The sequence below is a fragment of the Polyodon spathula genome, chromosome 7, assembly GCF_017654505.1.
Source record: "Polyodon spathula isolate WHYD16114869_AA chromosome 7, ASM1765450v1, whole genome shotgun sequence".
Lineage (NCBI taxonomy): Eukaryota > Metazoa > Chordata > Actinopteri > Acipenseriformes > Polyodontidae > Polyodon > Polyodon spathula.
The window spans coordinates 36,021,404-36,038,053 of record NC_054540.1 but is presented as its reverse complement, the minus strand read 5'-3'; the positions used below and the strand labels follow the sequence as shown (position 1 = coordinate 36,038,053).

Genomic DNA, 16,650 nt, shown 5'->3' with positions numbered 1-16,650 from the left:
CTGGGAACTTTGAAATTCTTTGAAATGAAACTGTCACGGTTATTACATTAAAGGAGTGAGAAACAGCCCCGAGTGTTCGATTAAGGTTTCCGAGGTTTGGCGAACGCTGTTCCTTACCGGGAACATTACCGATGTGTTTCCCTGTCACAGAAACGTGGGGCAAATTGCACCCTGGAGAGAACAACTTTCATAAATGTAGGTCCCTAGATTCTCGTGTGTTTGTTTCGTGTGCGAGTGTGTTTTTAACTTTTCCTTCCGAAAAGTTGCAGTACAGGCTACTCAATAACTGCTGTAATGCAGTGTGTGTGTGTGTAACTGATTTTAATGCAGTATGTGTATGACTGATTGTAATTCAATGTGTGTGTAACTGATTGTAATGCAGTGTGTGTGTGTGTGTGTGTGTGTGTGTGTGTGTGTGTAACTGATTGTAATTCAATGTGTGTGTAACTGATTGTAATGCAGTGTGTGTGTGTGTGTGTGTGTGTGTGTGTGTGTGTAACTGATTGTAATGCAGTGTGTGTGTAACTGATTGTAATGCAGTGTGTGTGTAACTGATTGTAATGTAGTGTGTGTGTAACTGATTGCAATGCAGTGCGTGTAATTGATTGTAATGCAGTGTGTGTGTGTGTGTGTGTGTGTGTGTGTGTGTGTGTGAACCTATGTTCACACACAGTGACTAACATTACGGGCAGTGTGTGTGTGTGTGTGTGTGTTGTGTGTAACTGATTGTAATGCAGTGTGTGTGTGTAACTGATTGTAATGCAGTGTGTGTGTGTGTGTGTAACTGATTGTAATGTAATGTGTGTGTGTGTGTGTGTAACTGATTGTAATGTAATTGTGTGTGTGTGTGTAACTGATTGTAATGCAGTGTGTAACTGATTGAAATGCAGTGTGTGTGTGTGTAACTGATTATAATGCAGTGTGTGTAATTGATTGTAATGCAGTGTGTGTGTGTGTAACTGATTGTAATGCAGTGTGTGTGTGTGTGTGTGTGTGTAACTGGTTGTAATGCAGTGTGTGTGTGTTTGTGTGTGTTGTAATGCAGTGTGTGTGTGTGTGTGTGTGTGTGTGTGTGTGTGTAACTGATTGTAATGCAGTGTGTGTGTGTGTGTAACTGATTGTAATGTAATGTGTGTGTGTGTGTAACTGATTGTAATGTAGTGTGTGTTACTGATTGTAATGCAGCGTGTGTGTGTGTGTGTGTGTGTGTGTGTGTGTGTGTGTGTTTGTGTGTAACGGATTGTAATGCAGTGTGTATGTAACTGTTAATACTGCACAATCGTAGCAAACAATTTAGGAACGCTTTTGTTGAGTTCTTAAATTAAACTTATTGAGTTTGCTTGCTAATAAAATGAATAGATATATTTTATTCCGATCTGCATTTTGGTTTGTAGACCTTGAGAAATCGGGACAACCCTTATAAATGTGTACCATTGTGAAAGCATAGCGAACTGTAAAAACAAACAAACAAACAAAAACGATAAGTATTATAAAGGATATTGAAAATATATAACAAACTGATAAACTGTAGCAAATGTATACTATATAAATATTGAAAAACTGCTAAAATCACTGAGCACATTTACCGCGGTAAACTTTTATAAAGGACGACCTGTACATATACAGTACTATTATGTAATGCAGTAGAAAGAACTGAGTTAGTTTCTTACCAACATTGTGTGTACATCCTTTCAGATTGTTAAACCATCAACTGAAAAAACGATATGAAAAAATTATTTAAAGCTATCAACTAACGTGATTGACATTAAAATAATACAAATCTGTTTAACAGTGATGTTGATTTATGTTGATCGTTTCCTTTTAAGTGTTATTTTGTGACCTAGAAGGAAGGTATCATTTGTATGAATGTTAATTACTGAGCAACCTGCAGGGGACAATCACAAGCTGTTTCAAGTCTATTGTCTTTTTTGTTAAACTGATAAAACGTATTGTTGCTAAATGACACGAGCGCTTCTGAATCGCAGTAACCTTTGAGCCTCAAGCCAACGTGCTAAGCACAGTACTAATAGTGCAGTGTGTTTTAATTGCGAACCTGCAGCGTGATGGATGGATGGACTTGGAGCTGTAGTACTTGCTCTTTTCGACTTGTTCTGTAAAGGACATGCATTAGCCTAACATCGGAAGCCCACACTTACTTAAATAAAGTCACTAGACCGGAACCTTTGCTCATTTAAATCACTGCAATAGTTTCCTTGCAAGACGCTAAACCGAATGATTGTAAAAGTCCCAATCCGGATCATGTTTATCTTCAAGTAGAGATGACTCCCTATATCGTTCAAATAGTGTTATATTATGCCAGTTATGCATCTTTAAGCTTTGTTCTGTGTACTTGTTATTTGCTGAACCTGAAGTACACATTCTTATTAGTTGAAAAAATAAAACTTCATTATACGCAGTGCGATAAAAGTGGTTTCCAGTTTAATTTGGTTGAGTGTTGACTTCCAGAGTGAAGATTTTTGAAAGACTTTATCATTATAGAAGTGGCTATCTAGAAAGGGTTTAGCCTGCTGATGGAGCCTTGGGAATGAGAAGGGTTGATAGTTAAATGTACAGTGTATCCCGTGTGAACTTGACTGATGGTATACTGTATTAGTGATGTTTTCACTCAAAGATATAGCACCGCTAAGTTTAATCAGTTTGGAAGCGTTTTCACGGGACTTGAGGAAATGTTTTATTTTTTTAAGCCGCCCACCCCACCATTATTGAAGTAGTAATACCGTGTAGAATTTTACAACTTTACAATTAGCAAGTATTGAAGCTGCCTGCGTTGTGCCAGATAGTGTCATCGGAAGAATAGTGTCTCTGTAGTCAGAACACATGCGTAGTCATGCGAATTCATCTGCGCATGCCTAGAAATATATTTTCCTCCATCTTTACCAAAAACTTACTTATCATTTTAAATCAGTACATGAAAATGGAAGAACTGGTTTTAGAAAACATTTAGTCTTTAGTTTTTCTTTTAAATTTGACACTTTAATGAACAGTCATGCTTATGTTTCATAAATAGAGAGTTGGTAATACTTATTAGAATAGTCTTCAGTAGGCCCATATGATCTTCTCATAAACGAACCAGTATTAATGAGTGTTTCACTTTCTGCTGGGCGAGCTATCGACTGTCGCAGGTAACAATAGTAAAGTTCATAATTCAATTATAATATAAAACAAACTAAAAGTAGTTATTTAAAATTACCACTGTACGAAAATAAAAAAAAAATCCTAAAAAAAACAAGGTTTAAAAAACACAACGTTTGATCAGGAGCGACACTGAATAGACATCGTCGATTGGGAAACCCTTTTAATTAAGAAGAGAAAGGTACCGTCCACACAAACCATTGAATGCAGTTCTGCAAATTTGCACTATTATTAATATATATATATATATATATATATATATATATATATATATATATATATATATATATATATATATATATATATATATACTAGCTAATGGAAATTGTATTTTTTTTCCCCAAAAACAAAGAACGCAATACAATTACAATATAAAATCAGTATGATTGTACAATCTGTCGCGCATTGTTGCTTAATGGTAATCTTCAGTGAGGCACTAATAGTGCCAAATACTTCAGGTGACACTATGGCAACAACACTGTTTGGCATAACACCTGTTAACTGTGAACGAATAGTGGGATGGAATCTTCCGCAGTGGGGCAAGCGCGTGTGGTTGCCCATCCAAGTTCACACGTATATACCCTTCACGATCCACGGTTTTTCGTTTTATTTCAAATAGTTTACACTTCTTACAACACCTTCCCAACCCCTCTACTCTGGTGTTCGTTTTACTGAACTCTGTAAAGGAGGTTGCTAAATATCTAAGAAACATTTATTACCTTCTTCGCTTCGGTCATTCCAGACTGCCAGAGAAACGTCAGGGGGAACTAACTGAACACAAGTGGGTGTGACGTGTACGTCACTAACTAGAACTTTCGAGCTTAATTAGTTCCCCTGGGTTCTTCCACTGTATTTTCTCACAGTAAAGAGAGAACCCAGAAAAAATCGCACTCAGTTGCAGTGTACACATTTTGGTCACAGTGTCACGCGAAAAATGGTCTCTGGAAAATGGTCCCTCGCTGACTCATTTTCATTGATTATCCTATGTTTATCACCTTACGTGATATTCGGTCCCCCATTAAATATACCCCACCCCCACACCCCCAGACTGTTTTTCATAGATTATCTCTAATAATGGTCGCGGGGGGTGGACCATTTTTCATTGGAGACCATGGGTTAACCAACAAAAATGGTCCGTCTCCTTCAGCGTCATGGTCCCACCCGCAGGAATACTTTTCATAGATTTCCCTTAAGAAATGTTCCTTTATTATATTGCTGATTAACTGTTAGCCTTTATAAGTTCTTACCAAATACTAGATAGCTAAAAGAAAAAGGTGTGACCGTTTCTAAATTCATCATCTCATACCACATAGAAGACTGTTGAAAGTTAAAACGTTTGTTTGCAGATTTGATTTGGTGATTTTCGGACTTGCTTTATGTCCTGGGTGTCTTAATTATAAGCCTACTGTGCCTCCGATAACTAAATGATTTCAAATAACATTGAAGCAAAGTGAAAACTATTTTAAAGGCAGCTGCACATTTAAAGCAAGTTTACCTTTGGTATTCTAGTAAATAAACAAGATGCAATAATGGTAAACAATGTCCCCGATGTTTTCTTATATTTGTTAGACTGATTAAAGGCAGACGGGTACTTTGTCAAAAATAATTTGAAATGTTACTTCTGAGCGATTCTATAGAATACTGTACAGTAGTACTTTTGTGGTACTTGTTCTGTAGTACTTCTGTGGTATTTTAGTTCTAGTACGGCTTTATAATACCTTTGTAATGCTGGTCCTACTGCAGAAGGCATTGGTTCTGTGGCTGTTTTGTATTTCTAAGGCATGGCTATTTTTGTTGCATTTTGGGGTAATTGTGTATGACGAAATGCATCAAGTAACCTATTATATTTTGCGGTGGTATACAACATCTGTACAAACAAACACATAAATATGTATTTCTCGTGCGCTGTTGCTTACTCAGTTTGAACAAACTTGGAAAAAGAAAACAAAACAGAAAAACATCTTGCAATGCTATATTCGTCATTTTAACGTGTGAAAATTAGTGTATCTGCTATGTTTAGGCATATGTTTTTACAAAGTCTTGACAGGGCTCGTACCTACAGTTAAAAACAAAAAAATAATAATAAATAGGCCTACGTTTTACAATGTGGTAAGCACCTTGCATAACCACGATGTCCAATAAATTAAAACATTATTATTATTATTATTATTATTATTATTATTATATTATTATTATTAGTATTATTAGTAGTAGTAGTAGTAGTAGTAGTATTGTTGTTGTTGTTGTTGTTGTATGAGCAAACCTGAGATGTATCTTCGAGTTTTAGCCTGCAGCAATATTATCCGTAAATGTAGAGCGTTTCTACAGGAAAGCGAGGTGACCAGTAGTGAATGGACTGATAACGATTGCCTCATTCAATCTATGAAACATTGCACGGTTATATTGATTTCTTTAATACCAGTACCAGTACTCCCAATACAGAAAAGTTCAACGGAGGGTTTGTTGATTATACTATTATTTTTTACAACTTTACAGCTTTTAGTTATTGGAACTTGGAAAAAATGTTACAGATTTAAATTCTGTGGGAACCCAACCCTTCAAAGTGGATGTCTCTGACGCAAGATTGCATTCGTGTCTGCCCCTGGGAAAAACATAAATCGCTGTGGACGTCTCTTTACCTTGAACACTGGAGTATTGTTACAGTCTTCGTATAGCAACACAGGACATATAACTGAACATGCACGTGCGTGAGACTGCAGCTTCCAGCGGCGGCCTCAGTTGTAATGAATATCTGGAAATGTTTTTTTCAGCAACATGGTTTAGTGTTTCTTGACTGCATCACCCCTCCTCCTTGCTTCAAGCATACAGAGATAGGAATTGTATTAAACACATTAAACGGCTTTGTATTTCATTAAATGTTTCAGCCTTTTCAATGGGGATCTTGTTTTGATTTGTCTTATAGTTTAAACGTTAAGCAACAGTTTACAAGTTTAAAAGTGTATTCTGTTAAAAGTAGATTTATAGCATGTATTCAATTCCTTTTCATTCTCTTCCAAATATTGCCACATTAAAGTAGATGCTTAACTGGGAGCGTGTTATAAATAAATAAACAAAATTCGTTCAAAAGTTGTGCATGCTGATGCGCTGGGGAGGCCAAATCTGATCCTCAGAGTCAGCATTGCATGATAATATAAATAATGTTAATTAGAATTAATACAGATTTAATTGAGTATATAACGTGACCAGACGTCCCGTTTTGGACGGGACAGTCCCACTTTTGGAACACTGATCCCAGTGTCCCCAGAACCTTTCTTGGGCTGCTCATTTTGCCCAGTTTTTGTTTTTTTTTTACCCCAGAGCATCGTCGCGCTGTAACATAAATGACAGAATATTGTATTTTCATGCAGACTGCTGTGTTTCAACCATATCTAACTTATTACAGCACAACACTTGATATGACTAAAGAAGGGTGAACGACCAGCATTAAAAAAAAACGGCTGTACAACGCTGTGCAAATCTGGAGACTTAACATTAATATTTAAAACCAATCACAGAGAATTGTGGGCGGGGTTATCCACTGACCGCTGCTTAAACGAACTGGTGGCTTTTGCTGCTGTGTGAAGAGGTGAGACTGATGTAGTCTAACAATAATTGCTTATACAGTACTATTGTATGTGTTATAATTATTCTCTTCATCCATGATATGTATATATCTGCGTGCAAATGACTTTGCATCGTGTGTAACTGTAGGCGACAACTGCTGAAATCTACGCTGTCATGTCACATTATCTTGACGTGTTTACAACGCAGCGCACTGAAGCTTCTTGTGGTTTTAACACTTTGGCCTCACATTTATAAAGCGGAAAACCGACCGCAAAAAGCCACTTAATGTGCGTGTTCAGTGCGGCTGCACTCATCGTCAAAATAACGACATATTTTATGATAATTGGGTAAAGCAGGCGATTCTGCAGTCAGCCAATTTAAATACACCTCCCCTCAATTATCGGTGGATAATTACACACCTCTCACAATAAATAGTGGGTTTGGGTCAAACCTGCGTGTGTAGGATACACATTGCAAAAGAAAATGAATGGCACACAAAGCCTGGTACTAGCCATGGTGATGAGGATGCTCAGAAGCGAAAACTGAAATTAACCAGTATGGAATTGGAGAGTTTGGTACAAGCAGTACTTGTAACACATGAAGATGTGTTACAAGCTCGAAATACATCACCTGGACAGATGAATAAAATATGGAATGTGTGGCGGCTTCTTAATAAACAAATGTACCACTTCAGAGTTTGTAGTAGGTTGCTTATACATTACGACGCATCATCCAGTTACTGTGCTTCGCATATTCAATTTATTATTTCATATAGAATACTTTTCAAAATTCAGAAATAATTAGTTTTATTTAATTACATCCATGGCAGTCAAACGGGTGGATAATCCTTACACTGTACAGCAATATGTTCAGCAACAACACAGCTACATACGAACTGTCTTCAGTTTAACTACGACTTATATCTTCTTAAAGTCTAATGAGATACAACTCTTATGTTTCTTATGTTTGTCTGTATTTCTTTAGTTTATGTATTATTTTAAAGCATATCTGTATGGTATATATGGTCGAAAAACTACTTGTTCTAGCTACAAACTAGCTGCGTCATCTGTCTCTGTCCTTTTTTTTTAAATCTCCACAGTTCTTTTAATAATGCCTAGACTCTAAGTAAAGACTCTTGTTACAACCTTGCTTTGCCATTGTGGGGAGACCTTTTTAGGTGCTTCGAATAACCTTTTTTTTTTAACATTAATTCTATATTCTTTATTTGCAGATTTTCTGTTTTGTAATGTAAGCTATGAAACATGTATTGAAAATTGGAGTTAGCAAAACAATACGGTACCGGTATTATAAACCGTAATTTACAAACTTTGCAAAATCCTCTCTCAGTTTTAGCGGTTTCGTTCAGAAACGCCTCAGAATTACATATGCATCAAGGGCTAAAGCGCCACCGCAAATCATGTCTTTATTGCGTGTTCATGCCATTGCGGGTGTTCAAAACCGTCAGCGCCCGTTTTACGGTCGTAAAACATGAGCAATCCTTTTATAAATATGGGCCTTTGTGCATTAAAATAGCTCATCACAACAACAGGAGGGGCTGTACAATGTGACAAAGTATTTGGAAACATAGTTTCTGTTTAAATAAGTCAATATTCACTGTCAGTTCACCACAGATACTCTAAGAAACGTATATTAGTGAATAATAACATAATTTATGAACTAGTTATTTTCACTTTTGTGAAATTCATATTGTAAAAATATTTTACAAATGTCAGAACTTTTTGTATTTCTTCAAGAATACATGTTATGTTGTTTTTAGCTATAATGAAATACAATAGTTTCAGGTCTCCTGGTGCCAATTTAATTTATAAAAAAACAGCATACACATTTGAATACAATTATTACAATTAAATACAGTATTTACATTGATAGTTGAGTACTGTATATGATACAAACAGTTTAAAACAATAGCAAAACAAAAAAAAGAACCAGGTCCTCGTTTCATTTTACAATTCTTTAAAAAATATATGAGTAAGCTGCCGAGAGGCATCTCTTTTTGATTTGACGACCCCTTATTGTTATGTCTGTGTTAAATGTAGATTTTATCCTGCAAAGTTTAATGAAAGTAGAGACAATGGAGTACTCATATTTAAGATTAATGCTATCTGTTGCAAAGGTGTGATAGCACTGTAAGGTATTTTACTTTATCACACAGGAAAACAGTGATCCAATCAGAAATTGCAATAGAAAACACAGAACAAATAGCATGTCATATTAAATGGTAGGACATTCAATATCTTGAAAACAATGGATTCCAAGTAACCATTTAATAAATAGAAATATTGAGATGTATGTAATGTTTTCATACAGGAAGGGTTTGCAGAGGGCACCAGAGCATAGCATAGAGAAAGAGATAAAAGATGCAATTTCTTAGGCAGAAAAGAGACTAGATTTGCAGCTGTAATCAGTAATAAAATGTAATCTGAGAACTTGATATTATTGAATTTCTCCTGTGTAATGAAATGAATACCTGTTGTGTAGAAATGACATTACAAAGACAGTAAGATAATTCATTCACAAAAAAGTTTTTTAAAGTAGAAGACTCCACTCTGAATATCACCACGAGCCTCTGCATCCACTTTCAATATTGCCAAAGTGAAAATAAAAACCCTAGAGCTTCCCCGTAGCTTTGATGTTGGAAGTTATTCACAATATTTCCATACTGTCCCAGTTTAAGGACATACAAATCTGGTCACCTTAAGCATAATGTATTCTGTTAACTGCAGAGTAATAAGGACTGGGAATCCCCTAACTGCTTAAATGTAATCTCTGTATAAATATTTCTGAAAATCTATTATTATTATTATTATTATTATTATTATTATTATTATTATTATTATTATTATTATTATTATTATTATTATTATTTAATGAAACACACATAATTGTATAACCAGTGTTTCAGAAATATTTATACCAAATGACTGGACCATCAGTTTATAACATAGTTAAGTGCACAGTAATGAAAACTGCATTCATGATAGTAATTGTAGGCTACTTGAAAACTGATCAGAAATCATTATTAATGTACTTTACATATTGTTTTGCACAGCAGTTCTTTAGTACAGTCTCTTAGTCGTTTAGCTGTCACTCACTGAAATTGATTCATGCTAGTACTTTATAAACAAACTACGAAAATTTATATTTTCTTAATTGGTAACATGTAAGTAACTTTTCTTAAAAGGAAAAAAGAAACTAGAGTGGTTTACACAGCAAATCACACCAGTGTGCTCACTGACCGGGGGAGTGCAGAGGGTTCACGAATTCCAAGTACAGTATCTGGTACTTGTCATTATATCTTTCTAATTCCTGTGACTGGAGGTGAGAAGTGAGCTCTGTGGTTGCAAATACATTGCGTTGTGGAAGATGTCGTTTCTGCATTAGCTGCCATGGTTGTTTTGAGCTCCAGTATGGCTGCGCAGTGCTTAGGTGACGTCACATAAAAAACTCAATAGGAGAAAAACAGTTTATCAGGGATGTGCTTGTTCCAACTCCTGTCTCCTGAGCAATTAAATAATATTCTTTGTGTGAGTTTCTAACCCTGATCTCTTACAAAAGCATACCACTGTAAAAGCATAGCAAAGTGTAGTGGTGAAAACTCAGAAATAGGTTATAGTATAACCACGGGAAAAGCATGGGAAAACTGCACACTTACCTGGTAACCCTTTAAAGGATATCAGCCCACATTAATTCAGTATGGCTTTCACTTGCTGTGCAGTTACTTAAACAGTTAATGTTTCTGTACTGTTTATGAAATGGGGAGCACTGCTTTAGTAAGGGTTTAATTGACTGCTAGTTTTACTTTAATGTTGTGTGTTCCTAGTTGGTGTTTCATTGTGAGTTCACCCACATGGCACCCTTTGTGGTATCACACAATATCTGGTCTCCCCTGGGAACAGGCTCGTAGTCGTTGAGCCTGTTGCTAAGCAAAGGACGCATTGAAGTTCTTTGCGTATTCAGATGGAGCGGAGCATTACTGGATTTCATTGAATTAATCTGCAACATAATACTGTTTTTAAAAACATTGTTAAATGCAGAGAAGTATTACTCATCTTTCTTATAAACTGAAATATTGTATTGAAAAGTACTCAGCTAAGTACATAACTGCCCATTTGCCTCCCTGGTTTCACAGTCTGGACTTTGTAAGTCCCAGTCATCCCAAGTCTAATGCAATGTTTCCATCTGCCACTGGGAATTAATTGAAATCAGTTTAAAATCAACTTGCTCACTTCCGTCAGCAACAGGTCGAGATCAAAGGGCTATTCGGTGAGTCAGCCCCGGTTATGATTGAGGGCTTCAGAACTCAGTCTCTCCAACTTGCACTGACGGTGGAGGGTAGACTGCAGAAAAAAAAAGCCAGAACCTGAAGGCTGTGAATACATTATATCAAGGAAATACTGGAGGTGGTGAATTTGTTTATAAATAGCAATTACCCAAGCACATAATGCATGCATGTGATCTTCAACTCTTGTGTCCGGTTGCAGATTGGATAGTAGACAGCAGATGGAACTGGCAGCAGCCCCAGCTTCATACTGAATGAGATTGTTCTACAGACTGGTTTCATGGTGCAGATATCAGTGGAGACGCCAGTCATGACTATCCTATCTCACTGATCCCTGTCAACAAGCTGCCTCTGTTTGATAAAGGGTGTGCATTGCAGTCAGGGAGACTTTAGAAACCCCTAGCAAGGCCCGCTGATGAGTTTAATAAGAATGAGGATGATTTTCTCAGCCCCCGGCATTGACATACTGTCTGTCTCCTCTTTCAAAAACTGACCCCACACCACCTCTCCCATGGACCTCTGCAGAATCAACTTGTCTCCCCGGGTGGGGTTCAGAAAAAAAGATTTAATTATTTTTTTCCTTTTAAATGAGCCTTTAGGTTAAGGGTCTGCAGCACTGACCAGGACTGATCTTGCATGTCTGTGTCTTTTTGGCTTAACAAGGTTGAGAATTATTGTTGAACCTATTGCTAGAGGTCACCAACCTCCACAACAATGACAAAGAAGAGGCAATGAAAGCAGATTGCATTGTCTCAATGTTATTAGTATAATTAACATAATTCATCACAATTGTCAATAACTGCTTGACGGAGCCAAGCAAGCGTCTTAACCACTGCACAACATAATCATTAACACAACATACTATTAACAGAAATCTTCTTACTGACAAGTGTCAGGATTCAGCAACACTGCCTCCCAGTACCTCAGCTCTAACAACTAAACCACGCTGTCACCCAGCCCTCAGCTCTAAACACTAGACCACACTGCCTCCCAGTAACTCAGCTCTAACCACTAAACCCCACTGTCTCCCAGTCCCTCAGCTCTAACCACTAGACCCCATTGGCTCCCAGTCCCTCAGCTCTAAGTAATATGTTAAATGTTGTTCCCTGTATGTTACCATTATATCTATGGCTCATACTATTCTACCTTAAAGTAGCCATCATTGCCTTGTACAGAACCATTGCATTGTCTTCCATGTGCACTAAATGACGTCTATTTTATAATAATAATATAATAATAAAACAAAGGAAAATGGAGCATCTTCTTTCTTTCACACATGGCAGGCTGATAGTGAACAGAAATCCCATTCTCCCTGGCTCAGGTGTAATCCCTTGGTAATAAAGCCAAGCCTAAAGCCCTCGCCTCGAGCACATTTTCCAGCTGATTAGCTTCCCTTTGTCCATCCATTTAAAGAAACATGCTGACTGACACTTCGAAGAGAAAAACCACAGTACTAGAAATTTCAAGCAGGGCCTTTTCCCTTCTGTGCCGATCAAAAGGCAGATTTTAACAATACTATCGAGGGGCTTTGAGACACACTTTGAGTGCTGCTGTACTACAAGCAGGCAGTAGAAGGGTTTACATATCACTTGGAAGGCTATAGAGCTTCATGAACTAGGGCTTATTATCATTTTTTGATTTGGTGGTCTTATCTCATGAATAACGGCCAAGGTTTGATCAGTCATGGGCTAATAGCAGAAACTTCCTCTAGTGTTCACACATAGTAATGCAATAGGGGAAAAAAGCAATAGCACCATAGCAGAAAATGTCATAGATTAACACTGATATTAGAAATAGGGGCTGTGTGGTAAAAGGTTCATCATTCTGACCCTATTTGCAAAACTTTAAAAGTGATTTTAAGGAATGATTTATTAAGGGCTGTTTTTTTTTCTTTCTTAAAGCCCATTTTTAAATCAAGCTTGTGGTTTATTCAAACACTTGATAAAACTGATAAAACATATCATAAACTGTTCTAGAGATGGTTAGATAACTACTGACATTTTCAAACCAGTTTAATGTATGAGTAAGTTTCTAAACACTCTTCAAAAACAGTGTCATCTCATGCTCAGAAATTAACAAAGAATATATGAGGTACGCATATCATAATGAGTTAGTCTTCTACTCCACCAACTGTAGTTGTAGTATGTTGTTGCATGCAAAGAAGTGATAATAAATCACATAAGATATTAAAATAAAGGCGCTATGGACAGGGTTATGGACAGGGTTTAGTAGGTCTTTATATGGGACGATAATCTATGGAGACTTTGAGCTCACTTTTTTGGAAAACAACCATGGGTGTAGCTGCAGTCATTTTTTATTGTTCCTGAAGCAACAGCCACAGCTAGGATATAAATAACCACGGGTGTATATGCATCGCATTTTTATTGTTCCTGAATAACACAAGGAGCTTTGTATATGTCGAATATATATATATCGGGCATACTTCGTTGAATAGGGCTACATTTAAAATAATTTTAGTTTCAGTTGCCCAAAAACGGGTCTACGCACACACATTTTTGGGTGACCTGTCTCGTTCTTGTTCTCTCCACCACAACCTAGTAATTGAACATCTGATAGGTTTTAACCGGGCAGACGACGTCAAAGCATCGTGACTCCACCATGGTTTGGACCACGGGATGGTGTCCCGATGATAGTAAGTGTTTTTGTAGTTCTGTCCCGGGTGGAGTAATACAGCCACGCAGAGTGTCCCGCCTGATAGAACGGGTTTAGTGAGAATAAAGCATTTAATACTGCTGATGAAAACTCAGGGCTCAGGAAGATTGCGTTCTAGTGGAGTTCAAAGCTGTTCAATTGTTTCTGCCTGTCTGTCCGTCAGTTTGAAAAACACAACAGCAAAAGTCCCGTTCAGCCTCCTCGGACACTGAGGCAGCGGCTCCCCAGACAAGCTAGTCAGTAAAACAAAAAAGAGTTGTTAGAATTAGAAGTGTCTCTGTCAATGCCTGCCCTTTTTACACCCCACTCCAAACCAAAATATACCATTCTACTCCAAAGTAGATTAGAACGCAATTCGATTTTGTTTTAAATACCATTATCATGTTGTTGAGGTTACCTCATTATATGTAGCAGAAAACATGATCAGCTGTAGGTTAACCGCATGTGTGTTTCATTCTAATGCTGACAATTGAAATATAATATACAGAGAGTGGGTAGAGATTGGTTTGGCTTGGCTTGGAGACATAGGGAAACCAGGGTAAATAGCATACAACTCTGTCTAGAAATACTCCAAACAGATTTCCTTTACAGTCGACAACAACGGTACTGATAGCAATAGTGCTCCTTGCTGGATCCTTGACACTGATCTATGCCTGGCCCTCTCTGTGTGAATGTAAAGGACTCTCAGTGTTCTCCCGACCGTGCTGGGGGTCTCCTAGAGGTGCTACGAGGAGTGCAACAGCACATCAATGTCAGGATATGATACGTATCACAAGATGCAGGTCGTGATACAACGTGTATCGCGATACATGTGCTGGTCCTGGCGGGATACTTGTCTGATGCATAATAAGCTCAAGCTATCACCTAATGAAGGATTATTTTGTTAAAAAAAAACTAAAATGGAACGAGTTATGGAGAGTATATATTAATACCAACGAAAAAACAAGAACCACTTGGTATGTGTTCCTTTTGTGTTGTATCACAATCTAAATGATACATACCTCTATTATGATATGATATATCACGTAAAGAAAGCGATTCATTGATACATGCTGAATTGTTGCACCCTAGGTCCTTTTTTTTAGTAATAGTTCAGGTAATTGTTTTCAGTCTGATTTTTCGTTAGTGCTGGTTTTACATGTTCAAATATTTCTCCAGTATATTAACAAATATTCAAATACTTTATTGAATTAGCTGGAACACAAAAGTATAAACACATTACAGTAAAAAAAAAAAAAAAAAAAAAAAAAAAAACAACCGCACTGTCTATATCAAATGACCTATTAAAGAAAGGACAGAAGCACTGTACAATAGAATGTGTGTTATTTATTTTGGACCTCATTTACATATCAGTTTCCTTTGCATGATATATACTTTTTGCTAGTTATTTAGAAATATGGAAGTTTGTTTGAATATTCCAATATTGGTTGAAGCATTATTTTTTCATGCATTTGGTCTTTTCTGTGCATTGCTCTTGTGTGTCACATTTGAGAACAGAGCACTCCGTTTGGCTCCCCTGCTACCCAGAAGCCCCCAGCAGGCATTATGACATGTTGCATTCTGCATCCCCTGCCTCAGGGTCCTGTGAGTGCAGCCTCCTCACTGAAGGGCGCTGGTGATTGAGAATCTTTAAGTTCTGTGAGATGGACGTGACATCCACTATCTTGTAGTAAATGTTGCCCCTTACTGGTAACACCATGTTATTGCAATTCTGTTTTTTTTTTTTAAGTAGGATTTAAGTGAGATTTGTTTGTAAAGGAAAGTTTGACAACAGCAGGGTTTAGCTGGAGAAAACAGTTTGAAGGTCTTGACGGAGTGACTGCTAAAGAAAAGGCCACAAGCTTAAAAAAAAAAAAATGAAACACTGTATTCAATGTTTTAAAGTTGAAACATTAACTCAGTAGGTTGTTTTTTGTGTAAAGCATTATTATTTAAATGTTTGCTACCTAAGCTATATAAAACATGTTGAATATGTAATTTATAACCTACCACTGCTGCATGTAGAAGCAGGAGCGGAGCTATAATAAGAGTGACATCATGGCAGACAGGTTTCAAAGGGGTAAAGACTGGTGCACACAACCCGGAAACTGAATTGCATCCCACCAGCATTTTGGCACAAACGGACTGGGGAAGACAGCTGGATTAGCAATCCCTTTATGAGCAGATGGGTCTGTCTAAATAGGGCTTCATCTGATCCAAACTTTTCCTTGCTTCACTATGCTTTGCTACATTTTGCTGTAAAATGTATAATGGGTGTTCAAGTTAACAACATAAAATACTATGCTAAATATAGGGAACAGGTGTACTTTTATGAAGTGTAATATGAGCAGAAGTTCAGAAGTGACACTGAGACCTTTTCCTAAGGCAGAACTGTCTGTGATGGTTCACTGGTCTGAACAGTCAGGCTGGATTATCTGCACTTTTTGGTAAAAGCAAGTCAACGTGCAAAAAAAAAATCATGTTGTGTTTAAACATGTAACACAAAAACACAGAAGCGGTGAGGAGTGGTTGGTTTGTTTGTTTGTTTGTTTGTTTGTTTGTTTGTGATCTTTTTTAAGAACTCCCTGGTCTTTGGTATGGCTCTCATCCTAAAAAGCTGGATGGAATGATAATTTACATGGAGCAGTTGGAGTCTCCTGCATTCCAATGAAACTCATTGCCTTTGTACTAGACAGCTGTCTTTCACTGTAGAAACCTCTTGTATCCCAGAGCTCAACCTGTCAATCTGTCCAAACTCGATTTGGACTGGACTTGCCCCTGTCAGACCCCTCTCTGTTTCTTATTCCTTTTTAGATTCCACTCGCAGCACTTCACTGTGGAGGCTGGGTTTGTTCCGATCTAATCTGCTACTTATCTTTCCCAAATTCTTTGCAGGGTTCCGCCCTGCCCTGCCCTGCCCTAGCCTGTCTGAAAACTGAGCAGAATTAAGGGGGGGGGGGGGAATATCCTATACCCAGCAG

The 16,650-nt window shown here is 37.4% G+C and overlaps 1 protein-coding gene across 1 annotated transcript in view; it reads left to right on the top strand.

Annotated features, from left to right (window-relative positions):
* Positions 1-16,650, top strand: part of LOC121318596 (protein Wnt-5b-like) — a 101,736-nt gene that overhangs the window by 407 nt on the left and 84,679 nt on the right. The gene's annotated exons all lie outside the window — the stretch shown is intronic.